This window comes from Neofelis nebulosa, chromosome 4 (genome assembly GCF_028018385.1).
Source record: "Neofelis nebulosa isolate mNeoNeb1 chromosome 4, mNeoNeb1.pri, whole genome shotgun sequence".
NCBI lineage: Eukaryota > Metazoa > Chordata > Mammalia > Carnivora > Felidae > Neofelis > Neofelis nebulosa.
In genome coordinates this window covers 51,169,280-51,196,819 of record NC_080785.1, presented here as the reverse complement: position 1 = coordinate 51,196,819, position 27,540 = coordinate 51,169,280, and the positions used below count along the sequence as shown (strand labels likewise).

General features: G+C 45.5%; 1 long non-coding RNA gene across 1 annotated transcript in view; it reads right to left on the bottom strand.

Annotated features, from left to right (window-relative positions):
- Nucleotides 1-284: 284 nt before the first annotated feature.
- The window catches only part of LOC131509240 (uncharacterized), a 34,806-nt gene continuing 7,550 nt past the window's right edge, over nucleotides 285-27,540 (bottom strand). The window contains exons 2-5 of the long non-coding RNA XR_009260385.1: nucleotides 20,966-21,117; nucleotides 19,352-19,517; nucleotides 14,463-18,620; nucleotides 285-6,025 (exon numbers count right to left, since the gene is read on the bottom strand). This is a non-coding gene — a long non-coding RNA (uncharacterized LOC131509240). The remainder of the gene's footprint in view (nucleotides 6,026-14,462; nucleotides 18,621-19,351; nucleotides 19,518-20,965; nucleotides 21,118-27,540) is intronic.

Genomic DNA, 27,540 nt, shown 5'->3' with positions numbered 1-27,540 from the left:
CAGCTCCAGCCAAGGCGCTCACAGACACAATGGCTGAATTTATGAGGCACACGTCAGCAGGGGGCAGGGCTGGCTCAGGGGGACAGATTAAGGGGCTCCTCGCTTCTATGTTACCAGGTCAAATTAAGTGCTGGCCAGGTGTCCCTACAACACACTCCCCACTAATAAACGGGGGTCTTGTGTGAAAAATGGTCCCAAGACCTTGAATCAACTTTCATCGTAGACAGCAATCTCATCAAGGGTGTGAATCTGCCAAAATATCAAGACGGTCTCAGCAAGAACTTGGGTTCAATCTAGCTTTAATGGCCGGCACCTTTCGAGGTTAGGCAGCAAATACAGTGGGGGCTGGATGTTTTCTTTGCCTGAGACTCCGCTTAGAATTTTATCACAAAGGCCAAAGCCCCAAGGGCGTAACTGCAGGCGTGTGTCTAGCATGAGGATCAGTTAGCTTGGGGACAGGGAGACCCAGGCTCAAGTCTCAAGTTTCCTACCTTCGTTTTGTGGCCTAGGCAAATCTCTCTCTTCTCTGTCACACAGGCTATTGCCCACCCCTTTGCACTGGTGAGGATCGGATGAGATGGTGTATATATAGTCGTTCACTTGCAGTAAATGCTCAATAGGTGTAGACACTAGCAGTGTTAGGTGTGAAAAGGAGCGCGTTGTATGACAATTGGGCTTTTTCCAAGCAGTTTTTATGGAAGAAGATCAGATCAGAGTAAGTTGAAGTCATAGGATCATTTCCAGGCCCTCATTGGCTCTCAGGAGGACACCCCTCTGTGATTCCGTCTCCTCTGGCAGCTGCCTCCCTTAATAGACTCGTCCCCTCCCCATTCAGGCCCTGGTGCTCCTGCTAAGGCTCTCAGCTGTGCGTCAGCTGGGCCAGCGACTTCTAGAGCTGGCTCTCTCCACAGAGCCTCACGAGATGAAGCTCTGTTTCCTGGCTCTGTCTCCATTCAGGGCCATTGCCGGATAAAAAGTACAATCACTGAATCAACGGTGGCCTGGCACGGAGCGCTATCTGTGCACACGGTACGGATAGCCATGACACGTACCTGGCATTCTCCTGGGGACAGCAGGCAGCCAAGGCCTAGACACTTTCCCTAGGAAAGCCCTGGACATGTTAATAACTTGGAAGGAGAAAAGCCTCAGAAGAAGGTGCACATGATAAATGGTTTATTACATCAAGGACCCATTAGAAAAATTAATTAGAAGGTAAAAGAGAATGGAAGAAAGAGATGTGGCAGCTCCCTCTGGCCCAGTCACTTTCTCTCGGATCCAAGAAGCTGTGGGATGTGATTTAACATGATACATTAAGGCGTCACTTGGGTTCATACGTCGCCGTGCAACTCAGCGGCCGTGTGCCGGGTGGTGTGAGGTTACCTGCGGCAAACACGCATCTTTGTACCAGAATAAGGCGGAACCTACTGTGCCCATGAAGGACTGGGGGCTTCCCCCGCTCCCTCCTGGAGATGCGGCCTGATGCTGCTAGGTGGGCCAGCCAAGGGGAGAGAAGTCCCTGTGTGAGCTGACCCTGCTTCTTAGCTCACCTCTTGCAAAGGATCGTGTTGCAAATAAAATGCCTCGGAAGCATTGTTCTGCAAAGTGGCTTTCGTCCCTTGTCCGCATGGGAAAAATAAACTGTGGAGTCCGAGTACAGCTCTGGTTACCCTCCTGTCTAAGGAGAGGGCTTTCGTGGTTTCCTCAGCCTGACTGGTTGCCTGCTTTGGACCACACTTTCTGGAACCTTCTCAGTTCTGGACTTCACAGAGCAGGGGTGTGTGCCTTCGGGGAGAACACCCGGACGTATTCGAACCCACTTTCTAAATATATTGCAAGAAGAGCTGACAAAGGTGACGTCTTCCCGAATGCAATTTAGAAAGAAGTCAGCGGAACCTTCCCATGCCTTCTTTGCCCTGTCTCTCATGGCGTTGCGCACAATGTCTCACGTGCCACAAGTAGATCAAAAGCACAGAGAAGCAGAATCAGGCCGCCGATTTCTGGAACCCCTACGTGACGGTTGTTGGAGTCGATCTGCGGAAGAAAGAAAGCATTTCCGTGCATACGTTTTACGGGAGATTCAAAGATACTTAGGCGTTGGGGCCAAACGGGCCTGATTTCAAATCCAAACTCTGCAACTTTCTACCCCGTGACCTTGGGCAAGACACGTTTCTTTGCTGGGCCTCCATTTCGTCATTTCTAACTCGGAGAAAGTCACTCTAGTGTCATGTGGCTGCTGTTCAGATGGAATGAAACGCTGTGACTGACTGGCCTTCAATGGAAGGTGTTCCGTACACGTGAGCTCCTCTTTCCCCGCCTTTCTGTTTTAAGTCTGTTTCCATGCTGCATGCAATTAAAAGTTTACGATGTTCTAAAAGTGATTTTCCAATTTAGGGGCAGTAAATTGTAAGTCGCTGCTATTTTCCTGAAATGACATTCTTTAGATTAGAGTCTGCTGGGTTTCTTTTCAATTGCATTAAATTCTATCCACTGCATTTCTAATAAGACACCAGCGTGTCTGCGAAGGATGCAAGATGGCTGATTCTGACTATGAAAGCGACCTACGGGAATATTAACACCCCAGACCATCGTCCACTCGCTTGTCCCCAATGGGGACGTCGCCAGAGAACGTGTCAGGCTCCTTTGAATGTGACACCACTGTGCTCATTGATTCTATTCGCCCGGCCTTGTACAATCTTTCAGAGACACTGAAATGAGCGCATTTTCGTTAAATTGTGATGGGATGTACTGATGTGCTCTTCGTGGCTCCCAAGTGGGAGTTGCTGCTCCACCAAGGCCAGCGTCACCATCCCACATACTAGGGTCCTGTCCACAGACGGGGAGGAAGAAAGCTGGCTCGTGAAGGTCTGCTCCATAAAAAAGACTTGTTTGCTTTAGACTGGTCAGGAAGAGCCAGTCAAGGGCTGGAGCCCAGGGGGTGGGGAAGAGCCTTGTCCTCCTGGCACCCATACCCTGCTGATGATCCCCGCCCGGCCAAATGTCCCTCACCTCTGAAAACTAGCTGTCTGGGCAAAGACTTTTCTGGGCTACATCTTTGTTAGATGGTAAAGCTTTCTATCCCGCATAAAAGCCAATTACTGTAGGGAAGGCAAATAAGCCCCGAGCACCTGTTTAATTTAGATTCTTTTCCCAAATACTCTAATTAACCCCGAGGAAGCCTGCTTTGAACAATTGACTTCCTTTGCACAGCTGTCAGATCCTTCCACCTGAAATCCTCACGCCCTCTGAAGCCCCCCTGCCTCCCTCAAGTGTCCTTCTTTTCAGGGTCTGAGGGTGGCACGGGGTCCACCATGCCCATTTAGGGGTACAAAAGACAAGCACAAGCTTACTTAGGCCTGAAGCAACCCAACCGCTCAGCATGTCAGGCCAAAGCAGAGAGGAAAAGAGGGAAAACAGCCCAGCTGAGCGCCTAGAAACACACCCTCGGGCTACAGGGGCGCAGGCAGCTTCCAAGCCACACATGGGGGTGCCAGGTTGTCTCATGGGCCTGCTGGTGCCTTCCGGAAAGCCGGTCTCTGTGGGTGAGGAGGTTTCCCCGCGTCTTTTCTGCTTCCTGAGGCCAGGTGCAGGTGCTGGATAGCAGGAAGAGGGCAGCTCCATCTGAGGCCACCGTCTGTGGCACGAGGAGCCACCCCAGCCTGCCTGCTCATTCAGCCATCCCTGGACTGGCTGGGCCCAGCTGTGGGGAAGGGTCAGGCCAGAAATAGAAAAGAGGGTGCAGAGCATATGAACTCAGAGGGAAGGAGACTCTGAGAGCTTGTACAAAATCCCTCAGGCAGGAAAAAAGGCAAAAATGAAAGAAAGCACATTCAGGCAGTGCTTGCACAGGAACAAAGTCGGTTCTCTGATGCCCTGCAGATTTCAGGGACTTTGAATGTACCGACAAGGAGGGATGGGGTGAAAGGCTGAACCCCATGAAGGGCAAATGTGTTCTCACGGAGGCCTGAAGGCTTTCTCTGAAAGGAGGTGCCCTTGCCCAAGGGAGGGGGCAGGCTTCAACGGGGGAATGGTCAGAAATGTTTCCTCCTCAGAGCAGAACTGACTCCAGGTGGTCGTGGCTTGGCTAGCCGTGGGATGTTTCTGGATGTCTGCCTGCGCGTCCTGCATAGCGTTCTGAATGTGTGTGAACAGTTATGCAAAATTCTCCCCTTTTCTGGCCCAAAGCGAGGAAATGTTTAGGACGAACTTCCTAATAGTAGAAAGGGCTTTTATTCAGAAGCCAGTAGAACTTACAAATGACCAAGAGCAGAGCAGGCTTAAGTCATGTGGTTGAACGGAAAGAACTGGGGTTTAGAGTCAGATTAGACTGAGTTCAAGGATACCCCCCAGCATAGGGTGGGAGCTTGGGTACACCATTCAGCTTCACTGGGCCTCCATTTCCTCACCTGCACCAGGTGAGTAAGAATACCTCTTCTCTTAAGAGTGGCTGGGATATGGAGTCACGACACCCGGGGGCCTTTATAAAATACTGATGTCCAGACATTCCGATTTCATCAGTCTGGGGTGTGGCCTGGGCAGCAAGATTTTAAAGGCCCCATCAAGTGATTCAGATGTGCCGTCAAGTTTGGGAATCACTAGCCTAGAAAGTACTAAGTGATCAGCAAATGTTTGCCGTCTCCAGGACCAGCTACATAATCTGTGGCGCCCGCTGTTTGGAAATTTTTCATAATTTCAAGATGGCGAGAGTAGAGCATTAAATCAAGCCCAACCCTTGTTTTCTGCCTTCTGCTCACTTCCAGGGGGATGATTCCCCACACTAAATTATAAAGGAAAAGAAGTCACGTGATGGGCAAAGGGAACGAGAAATGAGGCGATCCAAGGTAGTTGTGGGGAACCTTGCTAGCAGGGTTGACAGGATATTTTCTTCAAGAGCCTGGGATCTGTACAGAAGGAAGCACCCTGGTTGTGGGGTCCTGAGGACGATACTGAGAAGGCTTTCTACAAACCTAAGTGGAGAGTTCATTCCCACCTCCTCACCAGCTCGTACGTGTCCATCCATGGCAACACGAGACATCACGGCACCAAAGCAGGGATTCAAAGCAGGAAGAGTGTTCGTGTGGGAGATCATTTCTGTGATATCAAGACACGGGCCTTATAGGAAAGGCAGTGCAGTGATGAAAAGAAATTTCGCAAGAAGGATGGGACACACTGCATCTCTAGAGAAAAGCCAGGCAAAAATGATGTCGTGGAAAATTAAACCCTTTGGACCAACCATCCAGCATGCCCTTTGGGTGGCATCACTCATTTTGGGGTGCTGATGCTGGCTTCCCCTCCTCAACCTTTTCAAGGGTACCCAAGACTCCATTAGGGACCCTTAATGCTTTAATGCTGTTTTACTAGAACAGGGAGGCGGCAAGGAGGGAAGGGAAGCAAAGGGGGAAGAAAGGCTGGTGTGTGTGATCTCCTCCTTGGAAAACTCCCCCTGGATCCTGGGGCCGATTCTTCCCCCAGCCCTGGGACGCAGTGATTTAGTGAAAGGCACTTGTGGCAACAAGTCACAGGCTCTGTGAAAACATCAGAAATGGGCTAATCCTGCAGAGAATTTACAGTCGTCTGGTCCCCACTCCACTGTCTGGTCTGGGTCCTTAGGCAGGTTCACACAAAAGGTTCAGTGATTTCCACTCAGTCAACAGAAACTCAGAGCATCTGTGCCTGGGCCCAGCTGGTGGCTTGAGCCCGATGCGAGGCTGTCAATCGCAGAGTCAGAGGAAACAGTTTGGGGAACGTTGATTAAAAAACAATCAGGGGCAATGAAAAATCTGGGGATTCTTCCCAGATTCAAAATGGGAAGAGGAAAATGTGTGGCTCTGAGGACGCTCTGTGGACATTTCATCGGCCATGAGGACACTCAGCTTGGACACTGAGGGATTCTGCCCTCCGGGCCTCTGGCTTTCATCTTACCGCTTTGGGATTCGGAAGAGAACAAAGCAAACTTTTTCCAGCCCCTGCCCCTGGTCCCAGGCTTTATGCTCAGCCAGTTGTTCACCCCTGTGAGGGTCGGTCCTGCCTTTATAAAAAAAAAAAAAAAAATGGGGATAATCAGAGGGTTGGTCCATGAGTTAAATGAGATGATGCATCTATCTCAGCACTTCCTGAGAGCATAGAGAGAGGGCTCAGTAAATGCGAGCTCTTTAGGTATCTAAGTATCATCCTCACAGAGAACCCGGAAGGGCAGGACTGTTATTCTCCCCACTTGAAAATGAGAAAAGTATGACTTAAGAGAGGTTAAATAACTTGGGGTGCCTGGCGGGGGGAGGGCTCAGTTGGCTAAGCATCCGACTCTTGATTTTGGCTCAGGTCATGTTCTCACAGTGCTTGGGTTCGAGCCCGTGTGGGGCTACTGTGCAGAGCCTGTTTGAGATTCTCTCTCTCTCCCACACTGTCTCCCTCTCTCTCTTCCCACCCCCCCTACTCTATCTCTTTCTCAAAATAAATAAAATTTAAAGAAAGAGAGAGAGAGAGAGAGAGAGAGAGAGAGAGAGGTTAAATAACTTAAATCAGTTAGTGGAAGTTCCAAGATCAGATCCCAGGTACATCTGAGCCTTGGGGACACCAAAGACCTCCACGAGCACAGCGGTCCACCAACTATGATTTCCACCCGAGGCTCACCCTACCCAGTTCTGAGGTCGTATGTGTCAACTTGAAGATCTAAGAAATCTCAAGGCTAGACAGAAGGAGGAAGATGGAATAAAAAGAAAGGAGGAAAAATACCTGAGATGGATGATCTCACTAATCGGCAAATTTAAAAAGAAATAGGAAAAGAAAGGGACAATTTTGCTCTCTGTGGCAGCAGTGGGGGCCGTGGTGATGAGACGGCGGTGGGCATGGCCAGTTCGAGGAGTGACCTTCGGCGAGATTTCCAGGATGGTTGCTGGACTCTGATGCCAGATCTGAGCTGGCCGGCCGGCCTGGAGAAGCTTTCTCAGTTCCAGCAAAGTCAGGCCCCGAATTCTATCCTTGGCCTGGGCGCAAAGTCAACGGACCCTGGGCCGAGGGGCCATGTGCAGGCTTCCATGCTGGGCTCTGAATCCTCGCAGGCCAGGAAAGGAGAGAGGGAATGACATTTCAAGTGCGTGCACACAGCACTGAGCTGTGTGCTCTAGGCCAGGATGGCGACCACTGCCGAAGGGGCTGGGCCGCGGCACAGTGGCTCGAAGAATGATGGAGTGGCCTTTAATTGTTTATACTCCGCAACCTGGGTAGTGTTGGCAACAAAGCAAGAATGGAGAGGCTGCTGGCAGCCGAATGACAGGCTGGAGAGGAAGCCTCCACCCACCTAAATGGTTAAATGGCCAGTTTGCCAAGGCCACTGAGCAAAGTGTTACCTCACCACGGGGCAGATTAAAATATGCATTTTCTCCTAATTGAGCACAGTGAAATCAGCCGGCGGTCCTGTCACAAGTGCGGGAATGAATTGTCACAGCACGAAACACGCTACTCGACAGAGCATCTATTATATGGGGGAAAAAAGCCACATAAACTTCCTTCACGTTGGAATTTCAACGGGTTTGAAATTTGTCCAGGGGGCTTGGAGAAGCCTATGTGAAATGGTCACCCAGCCATCCTAATCTTCTAGAACGGCAGCTCATGATCTAGTGATAGCATCTGGGGCCTAGAGCATACCAACATGGCAAGGTCTAGTTTGCAAATTGGGCAAGACAGCTAAAAACTCTTTGTACTGATTGTCTTTTTTAAAAAAAATGTGTTATATACTTATATGGTTAAGTATATATTAGGGCAAATGTATATAAGGCAAATCCTATTTTTCTACCGCTTCCCATTACAAAATTAAAAAGTGTGTCCTTATAAGAGAACAGAAAATCCCATGACGGAATAAGTCCATTCTATCCACAAATCTGGTATAGTACTGGACAGAGCCGCTTAGAGCAAAGACCAGCGTGAATCTCTCCCTTACACAGATCCCTGGGGGATGCTAGTGACACGCTGACATGAAAGCTTTCACATCAGGCTCATTTCTGAGCCACCACTGGCTGGTGTTAGTTATGAGACATGTCAAGCTAAGTTGATGTCAACACTCTGGAACAGACAGAACCTATGTTCTCCGTTTTTAACTTCACAGTCCTTGATATTTTTAGCACATCGATAGTACATTTTGGTTTAAATATCCCTCATTTCAGGGGCGCCTGGGTGGCTCAGTCGGTTGAGCGTCCGACTTCAGCTCAGGTCATGATCTCGCAGTCTGTGAGTTCAAGGCCCGCGTCGGGCTCTGTGCCCATAGCTCAGAGCCTGGAGCCTGCTTCAGATTCTGTGTCTCCCTCTCTCTCCGCCCCTCCCCTGCCCATGCTCTGTCTCTCTCTGTCTCACAAATAAATAAAAACATTAAAAACAAATGAAAAATAAATAAATAAATATCTCCCATTTCAGATTGTTTACAGACGCTTCACCATCCTGATCTCCTTCACCTTCTCTCTTCCACGGAGGCATCCAAGTGAACTCAACCACAGGGCCCTTGTGGCCCAAGACCGTATTTCAAACAGGTAGCAAACACCCCTGTGATTGGCACCTGCTGAGCTCAAGGCTACCTGAAACCCGCTGTTGTTTTCACATTGCGTCTCAGTAATGGATTCTGTGTACCTAAATGCAGGACTTTGCATTTATTTTTATTAGCTTCCTTGTTATGGTTTGAACTATGTTTTATCCCATTGAAGACATTTTGAATCCTGATTGTGTCATCAATAAACTAACTGTTTCTCCCACTGGTAGGCTATATCTATGGACTGGATAAGCATTTCTTCTTTGCGTTCAACCAAGTCAACGAGAAAATATTCACCGGGTTCAAGCACAGAGCCTGTGACATCCTCTAGAAACTTCTCCATGTCTGTCAGAATTCTCTGGATTCACCATGTCAGCCATTTGCTGGAACCTCTTTCTAGAATATAAGCTTCTGGGAGTCAGGGACTGTGGCCACTCAGTAAATACTAGTGAGTTAATGCAATGGAAAAAATTTTGAGTTCTGTTTATTCTTTTATTAAGAAGGACAATCAGGGTGGCTGGCTGGCTCTGTTGGTGGAACATGTGATTCATGATCTCAGGGTCATGAGTTCAGGCCCCACTCTGGGCATAGAAGCTTACTTTTAAAAAAATGTAGAAGGGAAGCTATACATTAGCCTAAGACTTAGGCATGATTACAGGTGACCATATAGAAAATCTTGTGTTTAGGATCCTAATACAATGTGTGACATAGAAAACATAGCCCATATGTAGAAATGCAAATACAGTATCTTTTCCTGGAGACAAAACGGACTATAATGACTTCTTCTCTGGTTCTAAAAAGTGATTGGAGATAAAAATAGACCAATTAGCCTTAATTAACACATTTGCTTATTCTTCTTCCCTGCTGGTGACATTAGCTTATGTTCAGTCTTCGGTAGCAACACACACATCTTGTTGGTGAAGCCTAAAGTCAGAGGCAGGAGATGTGGGTAAAGAACCTGACATCCACTGACCCACTCAAGGTCCTCGGGAGGTTGCCTGTGGCCTTGAAGGTTCCAGTTATGAAGAGTCTGGCAACTGGGTTGCCTGAAGTCGGCAGACGGGGGAGGCCAGCAGCAAGGGTGGGCCGCATGGGTCCTCGGCGTGGAGTCTTCTTGTCCCTGGCCGCTGCGACTCTAATCCTAATGTTACCTGATTTCCAGATACTTCTTCTTTGCCCTGCCCTGTAGTGAAATACCAGTGTAGTACTGGGAGACGGACTGCAGTAACAGAGACAGAAAAAATTAGCAACGACGGACATTAATTGGCTGCTGACAGCGTCTATGTGCATTATCATAGTTGATCCTCACAAGAGCCTAGGCTCTACCTCTAACGGAGGTTGAGTTATTGTCCCCTTCGTGGAGGGGGAAATTGAAGCTTAGGGTGTGGGGGTCACTTGGCCGAAATCATGAAGCTGAGAGGTAGTAGCCTGACTCCAGAGGGCTTGCGCCTGACCACTAGGCCACAGTGCCTTCCTCGTCATTCTACACTGGGTGCCGTTTGGTTAAATTTAATCCCACAAATAATACCTGAGCTCCCATCACATGTAGGCACTATGCGCGGTGGCATAGACATTTCCGGTCAAAAGGCAAAATTCCCAGCTGGTGGATCTTACAGCCCCCGGAACTAGGTTTTGCTGTGGTAACAACCTCAAAACCAAAGCTGGTTGACCAAAACCAAAGCTGGTTTCTCCGTCATGCTACATGTCCAAGGCGGATCAACTAGGGTCTCTGTTCACTATGATCACTCGAGGACATGGGCTAACGAGGCAGCTCCCATCTCGAACACTGAGGTCTCCCAGGAGAGGAGAAGAGACAAACATGGAGGGCTCATGCCAGGCTCATCCCAGAAGGGACACACATTCCTCCCACTCCCTACACATCGTCTAGGACACATCGATGGCTCCACATACTCAAAGAGGGACTCGGTAATCTGATCCCATGACAATGACCACCACAAGGAGATGAAGACCAGCTGCCTCACAAGGCAGAATGTGGTACGTCGTAAGCTGCGTGCCATAGGTCAGAAGGGCCTGGAAAATGATTCCCTTTTGTGGGATCAGGAAAGGCTTCGTGGAAGAAGGATGGGCTTTACAAGGTACGTGAGACCACGGTAGGCAAAGATCGGGGTGCGGTGGGGTGAGGACCTGGGTGGAGATAAGAGTAAGAGTAGAGGCTCAAAGTGGGGAAGGGGTGGTCACTGAAGGAATAATAATACCTTCTAGAGCACAGAGTGCAGGTGGTGCATAACAAGGGCAAAGTGGAAGGCTGGACTGAGGCTGCGTCGAGAAATCTGTTGTCAATTCGATGGCCCATGGAAAGCCCTGGAAGGGGCAGCTGTGACACGATCAGAGCCATGCTTTAGAAAGTTTCTTCAGACAGCAGTGGCACAGAGGGGAGTTTGAAGTTACGGCCTCAGGGGCAGGGAAGAGGCTGTTGTATACCCTCAGATGAGAGAGGAGAAGGGCCAGGGGGAGGGGGCCAATGAGCATGGAAAGTAAAGGAAGGGTGGAAATAAAACCCCCCAGAACCACAGACTCAGACAGGCGATCAGGCTAAATAATCAAATGTAATCAGGAGGGTTGGGAAAGGGAGGGAGGGAGGGAGGGAGGGAGAGGGAGAAGGGGGGGAAATGCCCTGATTTCAAGCCTACATAAGTTCTTGGATGACATCAGTGGCCTTTCTTGAGAAGCCACAAGTGGCATCTAGCAAGGTCAAATCAAGTCTTACTTCTATGAAAAAACAGATGCCCCATAGATATCGTACTAGGCAAGAGCTTGTTGCTAAATCTATCAAATATTCTCCTCTCCCAAGAACATTTGAATTAAGTCACTACCTCCTAAGTGTGCCGTAGGATTTGTGTGCTAACCCTTACACATTGGCACTGACCACGGAAAAATCTTTGACAACCTGTAGCTGGTGTGAAAATACGCTTCGTGTCTTCCTTAGACTTAGAAGCATACATATTTTATGAAAAGATTTTTAAAAACATCAAGGAGAGCCCGTGTGTCAGTGTATTCATTCTATATGCATGAACAAGAATTCAATTCAGGAAACCTGAGACAGGTTATAGGGGATTTTTGCAGAGTCAGCATGGTGTTATACACCGATCACTATCATGAAGTCCAAGGCCTAATTAACCCTACTTAGATGGAAGCACAATCAAAATCCACCGGGGCTATTTTAACTCAAGGTAATTTTAACTTCAATCCAGTCTTGCACACATCAGAGCAGCTCGGTGAATACCCCCATCTAATCTGCCTCGCACAGCAGGTGTATCTGTGAAGGCTTAGAATCTGCTTTCCAGTGAATATAAAGCTTTGGTTTTATAATGAATCATATGCATCAGTAAACTTACTTTAATGTTTTCGTGCTGTTGTCTTACAATTAGATCAGGAATGCCAGACAGTTTGGTAAACAGGAAAATGCAAAGCCTGGAAATAGGACTCAGCTTTTTGTTGGGATTTTTTTTCACATATTTGGAAAGCATATTGATTCCATAAGGAAGGAGCAGGATCTTGGAACTTGAGTCCTAGATGCCACATAAGGTCTTGCTACTCGGGTGTGGTCTGTGGCCTGGCAGCAACAGCATGACCTGGGGCTTGTTAGAAATGCACCTTCTCGGGCCCCACCTCAGCCCTACTGAATCAGAAGCAGCATTTTAACAAGATGGTGTGGGGGGGGGGGGTGGGGAATCTGTGTGCTCGCCTGAAGTCTGAGAAGCACTGAGATAAGGGACCTAACACGGTGGACTAAAGACATTTAAGTGACACATGACCTGCAACGAGCCAGAATCTACATCAGTTTCAGCCACACCTCTGGATTTCTGTAAATCCCAGAGCATTCAGCTCGTATCATTATGGCGTTGCTCTCTTTCCACTGGAATTTCTTTGACAAAATTATCGCTATCTGATACCTGCTCTCCCGGCAGAATGAGAAGACGCAATTCGTTTCAGAAGGTTGACAATTTTTTCCATGAATACACATTTTGTCTCCTTAGTTCTATTGTAGGCTCTTTGAAAGCAAGGCCAATTTAGTCTTCCTAGACTAGTTTTCTAGACTAGAAGATCCTTCTAGTATTCTGCTAGAGTCCTTCTATTTCAAAGTGGCTGGAGGTTGTCTAGTCTACTTAGCACTTCTCAGCCTTATAAAAAGAAGTTTGTTTATTTACTTGTTTGGTTATTTATTTAGAGAGGGAGAGAGGAAGGGGCAGAGAGATAAGGAGAGAGCCAAAGTAGGCTCCATACTCAGCACAGAGCCCAACGTGGGGCTCGATCCCATGCCCATGAGATCATGACCTGAGCCGAAATCAAGAATCAGATGCTCAAGCAACCGAGCCACCCAGGTGCCCCAGCACTCCTCAGCCTTTTGAAACGTACGCTCCTTTTTGAAAACTGTGAAGGTTCCATGTCCTAATGTTCAGTGAAAAAAAGTAAAGTCCAAAAGAGTATTTGGAGTATGCTACCTTTCGTGTAAAAAGAGAGAATATAGGAAAATACCCAGCCATGTGCTCATTTGCACAAAGGAAATGCAGAGAGGGTTAGCCAGAAACGAAGGGTATGGGCTACTACCTACAGCAGGTGAGTGGACAGGAGTGGAGAGAAGAGGAAAACAGAAGAGAGGAGGAAAGAGCCATCCTTCTATGAGTACATCTTATGTACAGTTTGACTTAAGCATCAAAGTAATGCTTCACATATCCCAAATAAATAAATAATTCAAAGCAATCAGGATGTGTGTTGGGGGGGGGGCAAATGGAATACAAATACTAAAACTAAATCTAGCTCTATTGCGAATGAACTACATTAAAGGGATGGGGAAGAAAATAACTAAACAACTGTGGAAAACAGTGTCCTGACTGGCTACTGTAAGGCTAAAGACAAGCAGCATAAATGCTGTGAGGTGGTTAGCAAATATGTTTCTCACAGGACTATCAGCTAGCAAGTCTGGAACTAATCTATGTAGATAATAGAACTAATAAATAGGTAAATTCATCTTAGAATTTGAGAGCAGTGGTTTCCACCATAGAAGAAAGATGTTACAAGTAAGAAAAGGGATAAGTATAAAATGATCCCTGTGATACTAGTTTTAAATCATATTCGTATCTATCTATCTATCTATCTATCTATGTCTGTCTCTCTTTATATGTATATGTATCTACACACACATATATGTGTATATAGGTATATACATATGCATGTGTGTATATATGTATATACATATATGTGTGTATATACATATATATATATGAAGGCCTAAAGGCATTACCACCCAGGAGCAATGAACACACCTACAACATAGCTATCTGGGTATCTACACAGCGCTGGCCAATAAAAAGAATCAGAGCTTTTGGAGAAGTGGCCAATTCTGAGCCAGGACATGGAAAATACAAGATGAGTCTGGAACATCTTCTAATGCCAGAAAACAAGAAAATGCCCCCCAAAAGATGAGAACCTGTTCAAAGAAGACAGCAATGAACCTGGAAGCACCAAAGCTGAAACAATCTAGCAAGAAAATATAGTATAGATATATTTTCCTATATATCTATACTATATATATTTCCTATATATCTATACTATAGATTTATTACCTAAAATAAAGTAAATGTCCATAAATGATAGATAGATAGATAGATAGATAGACAGATAGACAGACAGACAGACAGACAGATAGATAGATAAGTAAACACCAAAAACAGATAAACAATTGTGATCAAATGCCTATAACATAAAGATTGCCATGGTAACCATAAAGATTGCCATGGTAACCATTGTTAAGAGTACAGGGTTTTCTGGCGTTAAGTACATTTACATTGTTGTACAACCATCACCACCACCATCTCCAGATCTCTTTGCATCTTGCAAAACTGAAACTCTGCACCCATTCAACAACGATGTCTCGTTCTCCTCTGGCAACCACCATTCTACCTTTGTGTCCATGAACTTGACCACTCACATTTTGACTACTGGGTCTTTCACACGAGGGGCATCGTAGAGCGCTTGTCCTTTTGTGGCTGGCTCATTTCACTCAACAGAGGGGCCTCAGGATTCATCCATGGCACAGCAGGTGTCAGAATTCCCTTCCTGTTAAGGCCACTGTCTGGACACCACATTTTGTTCATCCATTCATCCATCAGTGGACACTTTGTGGCTTCCGTCCCTTGGCTATTGTGAATAATGCTAAGAACCTGTGATATCCCGCTTTTATATTTACACATTCTTCACTCAGTTATCAGAGTCCTACAGCATCTCTGGAAAATCAGTATTATTATTACTTTCTTGCTTATCAGACGAGGACAAAGGGGCTCAGAGTATCATGGTCACTACACGGCGGAGCAGGGTTTCGAATGCAGGTGTAACAAACCAACAGTCCCTGAATTCAGTTCCACTGATTAAACATGGGAAACCGCATATATCTTTCATTTGCTTTTGAAAAAGGAATACTGGCTAGAAGAATATCCTCCCTGGGAATTTACTGGACAATAGAGAGAGATTAAACTGTCCTAGGTTTTCAAAATAATGAGAGTACTACCATTCTAGGTTTCCAAAACAATTTGAATCACTTTTAGGGGTCCAGAGTTAATTTAGCTCTTTTTCCCCGTGAAATGTTCTTTTGTCTTCTGGAAGCTCCTGAAGCCTGGAATGAGAAGGTGAGGAGGGCGACGCATCCCCCAAAGTGACAGATTTTAATGAGGATTCTCCGTCTGTCCTGTTATATTCCCTCCTTCCCTTAGAGACCAGGGGATCTGACCCCTGCAGGGACCTGGCTGGACTGGGGGTTGAGGGGAGAGTGACAGGGAGTCTTGAGCTTGGGTGCAGTCAACGAGGACAACACTGTTTTCTGGGGTAAATGGTACCCAGAACCACCCCACTGTGCCTGGCCCTCAGGAAAAGCTGTCCCTAGCCCTGCTGAAAGGCGCCAAAACATTAACTGCCTGTAATTTTGACATGGCAGATATTTAATAAGGAACAAATTAGCACTTGGGTCTTTTTTTCCTGAGACAATCCAATTTCTATGCCAGGCACCAACTTCTATATTTCAAAATGCATTTTTGAAGGTTAATTAGAGAAGCGGCAGAGATAGTGTTTTCCAAGAGGGATTTTTCTGGTTCCTTCTAGGTCTACGGATGGCAGAAAAAATAACTTTCCGACACTGTAAATTGAGTATGTGAAGCTGTGAGAATAAACCCATCTCATTAGTCATCATGTCAATTATAGTATCTAAGGAACAATTTTGTAGCAATAGCATATTTATTTGATGTTGTGAAAGCTACCTGGACCCACTGTTAGAATGGTATTTGCTCTTAATGCTCCGAGCACCTCTTTAACAAAATGGCACTCCATAAAAATTTAGTGTGTTCCTACTGTAATTAAATGGCCCTAGTCATTTTTGCATTTATGATATAAACTATAATGGCTGTAAAACCCCGCAATTAACTTTCCTTGCGCCAACATTTCATACTTGAGAAATTCTCATTACAAATTTCATTACTGATTCACTTATCTGTAATTTGTCCTATGTAACCTAAAGAATATTAACAAATTTAGAGTCACTTTTGCTCTATTAAAAACTAAATATAAAAGTCTTTCACCTAGCAAGTCAATCTTGATATTTCAACGGGCCCCGAAATGGTTCAAGTGCGGTGGTGAGGACGGGAAGGGGAAGAGATCATCTGTCTGGAGAAAGGGGAGCGAATGTGGCGGGAAATCAGTGGGTGTCATTGAGCTCACCCGCCTTCTCAGCGAGAGGCACAAAGGCTCTTGGGCAAGGCCAGGGGAGCAGGGGACAGCGCATGTGGAGAAGTGACAGGGGAAGTCAATGAAGGCCCGGGGTTTCCTAGGCCGAGGCCTGAGGCTTCTCTCACTTTTGCTTCCAGTCTCTTTCCCTGTGCTCCTCTCACTCTTGGGGGTCAGGGCTGGCTGGAGCCACCCTTGCAGGGTTGTACCTGGCTTTTCTGCTTTGGTAGGAAGTCTCCCGGAGGAATTTGGTTGTTACCAATGGCAACGTGGAAAAAGAGTTCAACGGGAGAGGGAAAGCGAGCGTCCCCGACTGGAGAATACTTACATTGCAATTTGCCTTCTCCCCTGGCACAGATCGCCTTGTGGTGAAATTTGGAGAAAATATCTGCCTCTTCTAAACCCCCTCCCTGACTCTTTAAGGCAGAAACGAATATACACCCACATTTAAGTGCAAGTCATCTGACCTGGTATCATGAGACCTGAATTCTAGTCTTCACTCTGTCCCGACCTTGCAGGGTGACTGGGGCAGGTTTTGTAACCTGTCTGGGTCCCAGCCGCTGCACTGGGAAAGGAAGGGGCTTCTAGAATGGTCACTGAGAACACAGGGAACACCGAGAACATAGGGAACATAGGAAGCTACCGAACAGTTCATTTCCTAGTAGATAAAACCAAGGGCCTCTCTTCATGCAACAAAAGCCACCTTAGCCCCTGGGTTCCCCTAACAACTATCTCCACGAGGAAGAGCCTGAGTAAATATTTTCCCCCAATAACACCCTATCTCAGCATTTCCCTGCCTTCCATAACTGCATTCATTTTATTCTAGTTTGTAATTAACTTTTACACAATTAAATTGGAGATAGAAAATTACTGTCCCAACATAAATAATCCTGCTGCTGGATGCGGCAGTGTTAACACAATCAACAATACGATTCATAAATGAAAGAAATGTTGTCATACTTATTACTTCTGTGTGCTCCATCTTTTATAGAATATTACAGTGTAAATTGAAATTTTATATGATTTAATAAACCTCAAAAAGATATTATGGCCAAGTAACCACATAACTGTAACAAATTGTCCTCCTCCCTCATTACAGAGCTCTCTCCTCACACGGGGCTCAGCCTCATTATCAGAGCGGTGTCTTTGACAACCCGGAGCCCATTAAAAACACCTTGAAGAAAGGATACCCCACACCGTGGCGCTTCAAAATCTATACCGGGCTGCAATCCTTAAGGGTGGCGTTACAAAATGAGGAAGCAGTTCCTTCATTTTTCATCCCAGGGAATCAAGCAACAGACGGGTTATCTGGGCCCCGAAGCCAGCCGCCCACCCCCACACATCCAAGTGACCCAGGCCAAGTTCCGCATCGCCACAAAGACTCTGAAGTCAAATAATTGAAACAGCAGTGGAGGAGAGGGGGTACTGCCCCTCCAAATCTTTAGCTGCTTTTATAGGGTTACTGGTTTAGGTTTAAAGTTGCTTTGTTTTCAGGGCACCAGAGCTCCCATTTGCCACCGATTGCCATTTTTCAAAGGTTTCTGGCTCACCCAGGAATTCCTTAGGGTGGTAGCAAGAAGAAAGGGTGGACAGAATAGACCTGCAGTGGAAGTCCAACCCCACCCCGCGCTCTCTCCTGCCTCACCCGCGCTCCCTTGTTTTCCAGTTTGGAAGGAGCAAGCCAGGGGTGTATGTGAGCACTCTCTAATCAGATGCAGCGGTTTTCTCAGAGCCTGGTGCGATTTCTGTAGCTTCCAGCAATGTGTGGGACACACTTGCACTGAAGAATTTAATGACTTGTTTTACTGCTGCCTGCCATCAATATTTATCTATATTAACTGAAGAAAGGCATTACTCGAAATGGTGTTTCACACCTCTGAGCATTATACAGTAATTCTAAAGTCGTAAGTTGTACCAAATTCTACGGGCAAACTGAGAGATACGGTATGAATGGAAATAGTCCAGCTAGAAGTTTTTAAACTTGAATTGTCTGCAGCAATCTGGAAAGCCAAAGTCAAGGTGATTGGAGTTGTTATGGCTGGGAATCTCTGGGTAAAAAGAAACGGAAACAATCGTTCCTTTGCTTGTTTTTGTTTTGTTTTGTTTTGTTTATCCCTTGAATTATCAAGAGCCCTTTGAAAGTATATATAATAGAAAAGAGAAGCTCAGACAAAGCAATGAGCCGACGTAGATGAGTACCTGGCTTATTTCTGCCTTAATCACTCAGGAAAGCAGGCTGAATTATCCCTTCCATGTTTCCACTTACCTTCCTCTGGTGGTCAGTTTTCTCGCTCTTGGTTTCCCCTTGCCAGAGAGTTGTCTCTGAGCCTGTTTTATCACGTGAACACTTCCTGGTTTGCATCTCTTCAACGCACTTCTGGAAAAAGTACCCCACTTACTGGATGGAGGGTTTGTACCCCTGCTTATGGCCGCCCCGCACCCCCACTAGCACACAAGCACCCTGAGGGCAGAGACAAGCCATTCTGTCTCTAGCATAGATATATGGCAGGGGCCACTTTCCATTTGCAGAGTGAATTACCCGCCCCAGAAGATCGTGAGCTTAAGGCACGGTGGGAATGCTAGTATCTGCACAGACCACGTCATTTTGAGCTTTAAAAGCACCCTTTAAATATCCTAGGCTTGAGCTTTACTGAAAGGCCAGCGTTTTCAAGGGTGAAAAGGCTGAGGGAGATCAGTGGGGCCAGCCCTTCACCTTACCGAGGAGAGAACTTAGTCCCAGAGGGATTAAGAGACTCACTCATCCAAGGTCATTCAGAGCTTTGCAGCAGCATAAGAAGCTCCAGAACCTGGGCTTCTGGCAGCTGCTGGCTCTTTCTCAGACGCTGTGTTCTATCTCCAAAAATAAGCTCTCCCGCCAATGGCTTCTAGAATAGCTTGACTTTCGCATTCTGGTCTAAAACGCACTTCCTATAATTTTCCCGTCTTTAGAAATTATGTTTATGGGACATCGGGGCAGGAGAATTAGTCCTCAATTCATAACAGATAAGGTTTACAATTTTAATAACGGAAGTAGAACTTCAGGGAAACTTTACAACTGCCCTATCAGCCCACCACACTTAGGTTTTAGGTTAATCCAGGATTACTCACCCAGTGACTTTACACACTTTGGAAGAAGCGCAAGACTTGGAAATAGAAATAGCGAACAGAAGGACACATGTGCAGCGGGAGTCTGATTCCCAGCCTTTCTGGAGTTGTAAAAGCCTGCTGTTATTTGGTGGCTTCTGTGAAACAGGACTGACACATTGCTTATTTCCTTAAAAAAAAAAATATGAAGTAGAATTAATTTATTTTCATTTTAAGGCTTGGAAGCACTCCTGGAATTAACCAGTGATACCCTGGAGAATGAGGTGTAGGGATGAGAATCACTGAATGAGAAGCTGAAAATCAGGAGGTAAGACCGCGTATGTATCAATCCACATTCAGGCACGACATTGAGCATGACTTATAAAGTCATTTGTGTCCTTTAAATAAATAGATAGTGATAGATTTTCAAAAAGGGTGGAGGGAGGGAAAAAGCTATTCAGGAAACGCTGGTGTAATCCTGCTGTTTTCAGAAAAAAAGGGAAGTCGTGGGTCTAATTTCGTGCCATGGTAGGCATTAGTACTCAGAGTAAATAAAATTGCCTGCTAAAATAAGATATCTTTTCTCTGAATGTCATCTGTTTATCCACTCTTCTAAGTAAAATTAATAGCAAAGGTAAAGAAAAGCGTGGCTCATCATATGGGGCAGAAGCTTTGAAAGGAAAGGAAATATGTAAAGCTTTCTCTCAACATCAAATCAATATCTCATTTTCTTAGTGATTAATTCAAAATGAGCATCCAGCTCCTAATGTTTTAACTGATATATGATCCCAATCTTTTATTTACTCTCTATATTTCCAAGGCGGGATCATTTTAGTGGCAGCTGGTCGTGGCATTGATAACTCCCTGATTTAGGTCAGCGGAACATGTGCAGGTGATAAAAAGAGTTTTAGGTATCTCGCAATCACGATACAGAAATATTTTCTTCATTCTTTTAGGCCAGCAAGCAACGACAGGTATTCAAAGCATCGGACTGTCAACACAGTGAGTTCTGCTGTCGCCTGCATCATAATCTGTTTCTTAGTAACACTTAGTCTGAGCAGCCGTAATAGAATTAATTATACTTCATTTTGCTGCCTTTAACAGTATTGACCAAATTTAAGAACAAATGAGAAGTGCTTATCAAGCTTGAAGAAAATAATCCATCAGTGGCACAATTTAAATTCTCTGCAGTTCTCTTATTAATCAAAGTAACACTTACTATCCTATCTCCACTTCCCATTAACAGTCATTAAGCCCTGCTGCTGATTGAAGCAATTTCTTTAGGGATCTCAACCTCATTTTTAAGAGAACCTTCTTTAGTGGAAAACAATATCATATAAACGCAGCAACTTAAGAGAGAGGGAGAAGGTTCTTCAATCATATTCTGACCTTGATAGTTTTCAATGGTGTGAGTTCAAAAAAGTACCCAACTGTGATTCTGGAAACTTCAAGAGTGGATGGGCTGTCCTTGCCTCAGCACCTGAAGGAGGCACGACTCGAACAGGCAAGGCTTGGATTTGGCTCAAACCGCTTGCCAGCCTCTCTGGAGCACTATGGCCCTTGTTCTAGTCTTTCGCTCACAGTGTCTGATGCTTCTCAGAAAAACGGAATACCCCAAGAAGGGCTTACCAGGCATACCTCTGTTTTGAGTTGTCGTTCTGAGTAGGCGCGTGGTAGAGAGGTAAGACCAAGGAGTGTGGGGCCGGAAGACTTGGGTTTGAGGCAACACTCATACTTCTAAACCAGGGGATCTTGAACAGCTTATCCAGTCTTTCTGTCTCCATTTTCCTCTGAAATGGAAATAAGAGTACCATCGGCTCCACATTGTGCACAGCACACAAGAAAATGTATGTGAAAGTCTTTTGAAATTGTCAAATGCTATACAAATGTTAACTCATCAAGCCCTAGAAGTCATGGATGGTGTTTCGTTCAGTTCTGTCCCCAGGCTCTCGCCCAAGGCTGAGACATAGTAGGGGCCCAATAGGTGTTGAAGTAATGCCAAAGAAGCCCTATTTCTAAACGTGAGAATAATGTAATAAAGCAGCATCATGTAATTTTTCAGAAATACCTGCAATGGTGTGGAGTGGAAGGGGCCATGGATGTACAAAGCAGGGCTCTAGGGCACTGAGAAGAAAACTGAAACACTACGAGAATCCAGGGAATTTGGAGGGCCACGCCCTGCCCCTGAGATGTTCCCAGAGGCCAGAAGAGAGTAGACTTTGGCAGGGAGTGCACCGCCTTTCCTTGAAGAGATGAAGGGCACTTTCCACCACTTAATCTCTGGTAAGACATTCAGTGTACGATTCCCGGCTCGAAGAAATGAAACGCTGAGCTGAATTTTTGGATCGCAAGAGTTCTGTGATCAGTGTGACTGAGGAAGCGGTGACTTTAAGAGGAAAATGCCCAGGGAATGTTGGTGACTGGTACGGGAAAGCCTGCCGGTTTGGTCATGCTAGGCAAGATGAGGTGAGGAACCGTTTCCTCACCAGGTGCCCAGTGCATTCCACGCCTGGAGGTTGGATGTCACAGTGATTGACAGCACAGCTTGGGGAACTTACCAGGCTGGTAAGAGTCAAGTCGGCAAGTCGCACGCAAAGCAATCACATATCAGGATGTGGTCTGGACTCGGGCATAGGCTCTGGGCCTGCATCGTAGCTGTTCTACTAGCATTTTGTGTCCAGACATTTAATAATACTCTGGAGTCTCACCTCCTCGCACGCCTAACCCCTTGGACGCCAGTGTTTCCTTTCGATTATTCATTGTAATTCACCATAATCCTAATGTTTATAAAAGCCAAATATGGCATGGCACTGGTTATAAAATTTCAAGGCAGTAAAAACACTCAGTATTCATCCTGCTCAATCTTATCCACGAGGAAACAGACTCCGGTCCAGTGCTGTGCCTGAGGCCACCCAGCTGGGCACAGTTGGCCATCTTGAGCCCGTTCAGAAGTGACCTCGCTCCTTTGCACAGCCTTCTGAGATCTGCTACGAAGCTCTTCTCTTTCCCCCAGAGGAGGCCGTATACCTTTGAAGGAGACCCACAGAGACCTCTCAGGAAGGATTTCAGCATGCCTGTCGGATTCTTATGTCTCCGTTTTAAACACGGAACCCTTTTGCTTTGGGCTGGCTCAAAGAGAAAGGTTTCAGAGATCGGACAGGTGAGGTAGATCCATCATTTTCGTTTAATGGTCAAAGTCCCAGGACAGATCAATCAAGACCTGGATCTGAATTTGCTTGGCCAGCATAGACGTGAAGACGCCTTTCAATAGGCTGTTGGGCCTGATGTATAAAGAGAATCATACAATCGATGTAGATGTGGAACAACCTCAAATTCTGATGACCACTGACATCTCCGGCCGCAGACCAGGCCCCCCTCTTGAGATGTTCCCGGAGGCCAGAAGAGAGGAGACTTCGGCAGGGAGTGAATTGCCTTTCCTTGATGAGATGGAGGGCACTATCCACCACTTAATCTCTGATAGACATTCAGTGTATGATTCCCATCTCGAAGAAATGAAACGCTGAGCTGAATTTTTGGATCAATGGAATACCGACTCCCGTTAAAGCACTTAAAAAGGAAAACATCTACAAAACGTCCCATTAGGCTGACAAATTTATAACACCATGAAAAGCGTGCCAGCAGTTTCAAAGCCGAATAGAGCGTTGTGTTTAAAGAGTATGAATGGATTTGAGTTCAGCCATATTTCATCCACGCGAACAAGTTTAGCTATCACATCTCTTCCCAATATTTCCCACATTTACTTTTAACTAGGCATATGTACGCCATGACAGAATATGGACATCATCTTAAAAAATAAGTTGTAAAATGAATGATATTAAATGGACTTTCACAGCATGAAGACATGGAAATATATTCTCATCTTGATGTGCGGGGCTGTACAGACATAAATGCCATTAGCATTAATGGTAATTATGTGCGTAAATCCCCACGCTCTGGGTGAGAATATGCCCCTTAGTTTGCAAGTACAATGACGGGCTCATTTTTGAGATTAGAAACAGCTGAGGCTTCCCCCCCACTCCTCACCCCCTAACTGGGAGACATATACAGAGTGGCTCAGAGCATAAAGTCTGATCGGCCCCTTTCACGAAACACGCGATTCAAGCACTTTAAAATTCTTTCGCCTCGGCAAAGCTGGAGACGTAGGAAAAAAGTCTCTACCTGCAGTCTGAGTTTCCCAGTAATTTACGCTACGGCATTCGTAGTTTCTTGTCACCTGCCCGGGGTGGTTACCCTACCGGAGCTCTGCACGCTCACAACGAATTCATTTGATTATGGGCTGATAACTACCGAGAATACTAGTTTTCAGTCGACCCAGAAAGGACCGCGTAGCTACGATGAAAATTTGTGGAAAGCACGCAAATTTGGTATCCTGTTTACCAAGGCCAGTGTGCTCTAATCTCATTGAAACAGGCAGGCAGGTGATAGTGCCAGGGAAAAGGATCACGTCTTCCCTTTTTAAGCCTTACGTTAACAAGGCAACATGACCCAAGTATTCGGTTAGGCCTCACTTCACACAGTAGGAAAACAAAAAAGTCCTCTTTGCCCAAAAGTCAGAAGACATTTCACACAGCGGGCCGACTGTTTTATAACTTCACAAACACTCCATCAGGGGAAGATGGGACGAAGAGACACATGTAATTAAAATATACTAAAAGAAACAAGCCATTGCGGCTTTCAATTACCATGGAACGAAGAAGCAACCATATTATTTCTACAAACTATTTTCACTTAGCACAGTTCAGATGGAATTATTGCCATGACCTTTTAAAAATGTGAAAGAGTGAATCAATACCCTTTCAGAGGCAAGATTACAGGACCAGAATTGGCCGTGCTCTAATAGTATTTCTGCATCAGAAGGCAGTTGAAACCTAATTATCGTCAATCACATACAAGGTAGTGCCACGTACTGATGAGCCCAGGCAGACAGCAGCGTGCACGGGAGGGTCTGTGAATGAGGGTCTTCGACAGGGAGGAGCACGTGTGCTGAAGGGGCCGGGGCATCCGGGAAGCCCGAGGCCAGTGGAGTAAGGCTTACAGGTGACTTATAGGGACTGTCACTCATTTACAATAACTAACACCGGCCTGTCAGAAACAGCCACCTGTAAATGATGTATGAGTGGCTGGCAGCCTGCCATCCCCCCATAGACCTTGCAGCCAAGAATCACATTTTATTGTCGAGGTCATCGGAATGCTTACTTGGATGCATGCCATATATTATTAAAAAATAACAAACAGCCAATCAGCAACGCTTCTTAAGGCTCAAGGGCAAAATAGCCAACCTGCTTACAGAAAATGGGAAAGCAACATCCAAGCTCCATTTTAGCAGGTGATTTTTTTTAATTGCTTCTCTCCACATAGAAAGAAACAACACTGTGGAGAGGCCCGAGGCAAGTGATACAATGTCAGATGGAGAGAATATATTCGGATATTCACTTTTCCTGGGCTGTTTTATCCATGATGCCAGCACCAAAAATAAACTTCTCTTCATCAACAACGACAGCCCCAACTGCTACGCTATGTGCTGGTGATAAGCTTCCAGGCGGTGAAAGCCACAGAAACCAGTTAGCAAGGCAAGGAGATAAGGATGTCTGGTTTGATTTTTCTATTCAATTCCATCTTTTTGGAATCTGCCGGAGAATACCAAAATGACCCTGAGTCCCACGACAAAATTTTTCTTTGCAACCAATCGTTTCATATACTATCAGAAGGCCATATACTGTTTTTAATTTGATCCAATAGCCGAGGTATGGGTAGAAGTTTCAACAATGTTTCAACATAAGAAACGTACAACATTATCAAATGTTAGAGATACTGGGGCGCCTGGGTGATTCAGTCAGTTAAGCCTCTGACTCTTGATTTGGGCTCAGGTCACGATCTCACGGTCTGTGAGTTCAAGCCCCACCGTGGGCTCTGTGCTGACAGTGTGGAGCCTGCCTGGGCTTCTCTGTCTCTCTCTCTCTGCCCCACTTGATCTCTCTCAAAAATAAACTTTAAAAAGATGTTAGAGACAGTAAGCCATTAAGAAGAATTTGACAACTCCTGGCAACTTTCAAGCCAAAGAATCTATTCTGTAGCCATGTAATTTCAAATATTGTCCCATCTAGCTTAGCGTTGAAAATCTCGGTGATCATCGGCTTGCCCCGTCTTGCTCCACAAGCTTCACTTACTCGCACAGAAACGAAGGATTCGGCATATTTGTTAACATTATACAGTAACTGGACAGCGTTTTGTTCAATGCTCTTAATGTTCCTCGAATAAAAACATTAAAAATGCACTAAAAAAAAAAAAAAACTAGGAATACTCATTACACACGAGCAATAGTTTTTAATTTAGAAAAAGAGTCTAATTGAAATTACATTTGTTATGCAGAGACTGCCAATAATTATCTTGGCTTTAAATATGCAAACACAAAGATTTCTTTTTGAATTGATGACTCTTTTCAGAAGGGGCTGCCACTAGTTGAATTCAGTGATCCGGGGACTGGGCTGTGAAAACAGGTGGTCCCCAGGTGGACCGGATAGCCTTCCAGAGCTGCCACGGTAGAACACGTGCCAATGTAGCGACCGGGCGGTTCCATGAGATTCCGGCCCTAGGAGTATGTCACCATGCTTGTCCCAATCACTCCACTACAACCACAGAATTCCCGAATGGGCAAATCCGCTTCCCACAGACCGGTGATATGCCACCATTTTAGCCTCCGGCCTCTTATCACGGAAAATGAGAGAACAAGGGGCATTTGGCGAGACTAAAGAGGAAGTTAAAATCCTGCCCTGGCTATGACTTGAGCGATTTTGAAAAGCCGACCACCATGGCTAAAAGCAGTGACTTGTGGGTAAGGAGGGACTCCTACAGGATTCCGTAACTCACTTGTTGGGCTCAAAAACAGCATGCAAGAGCCTCTCTCTTAAAGAGCTCACGGCCAAAGACAACCTTCGCACCTCGTCTTTATGACATATCATGTTATCGCAATTGATGCGACACCAATGCCTGCTGCACGGTAACCACTCCAAGTCCTCTTTAACTGGAGGCTTCTCAATATACTGATTTCTAATGTCCCGCAAGTGCTATAAAGTGATTGCTGTTGACCATCGTCTTGTTTTAATGTCCCCTATATAATAATAAACTTTAATGCTAAAAAAAAAAAAAAAATCCGTTCTCGCTCAGGAATGTATTTCTTGTGAACTACCATGTGATGTGAAGAAAATAAATTTGCCTCTTGGCAACTTAATTTGTAGATAACTGGGGTTGTTTTGAGATAGGAGTCTTACACGGAATTTGGAATCTATGTGACTGTTTAATATCATTAAGGGAATATTGTGTTGGTTACAATGGCTCACTAAAGTAACTGGTTTCCATGTGGTTATATCAATCTATTTCTGTAGCATTGTGCACTAGTTTTTCCCCTAGAGTACTCCTTGTAATGCTGAGAAAGTGTCAGAAATAATGACTGTCTACCTATATCTGCAATAAAACGTAGAGCATGGATATTATAGTTGTAAGTATCAAAGATTTATTTCATGACTGCAGGTAATGATGAATCTTTTAGCACAACTAATGTCTGGAGGAAACCTCTCTTCTTCTCCGAGCTGTCACATGGAGACTATTTATAGGGCCCTTAGTGCTGTGGGGTTTTAGCATAAAGAGGCAATGTGTCTAAGGTGCCACTGGATGGAAATGTTAGCAAGGGCTTCCTCTCATTGAAGATCTTTTAGTAGATGGCATTAGATTCCCTCTTTGTGTGTTTACGTCCCCCCAAAGACAGGGGACAGATGTTTAACATCAGCCCATTAATCCCTTAGCCCAGGTTCCTGTGACAGCACAAACCCAACAGAATGAGCCCTTTGCCTTTGCTCAGTGTAAATGCCGCAATTTACTGCTGATTTACAGAACAGGGTCAGGCCATTAGAAACTTGGCAATCTTCAGTACAGCTGGAAAACAATATGCATGATAAGCTAAAATTCAATACCTTCTTGCACTAATTAAATGGGTTCCCACCAGGACAAAAACACAAATTACAATACAGAGCTTTTCTGCATCCCTATGCATTTTTCTACAGCTGTGACCAAGCTTTACTTGTATACTTCTTTGGATATTAGGTTTTAATTCACTTCCACTATTTAAAGATTGTGTGCGTACTTTAGTCCTTCTCCGTATCATTCCACTGTAACGCTGCTTCCAAATTGGCTGATCA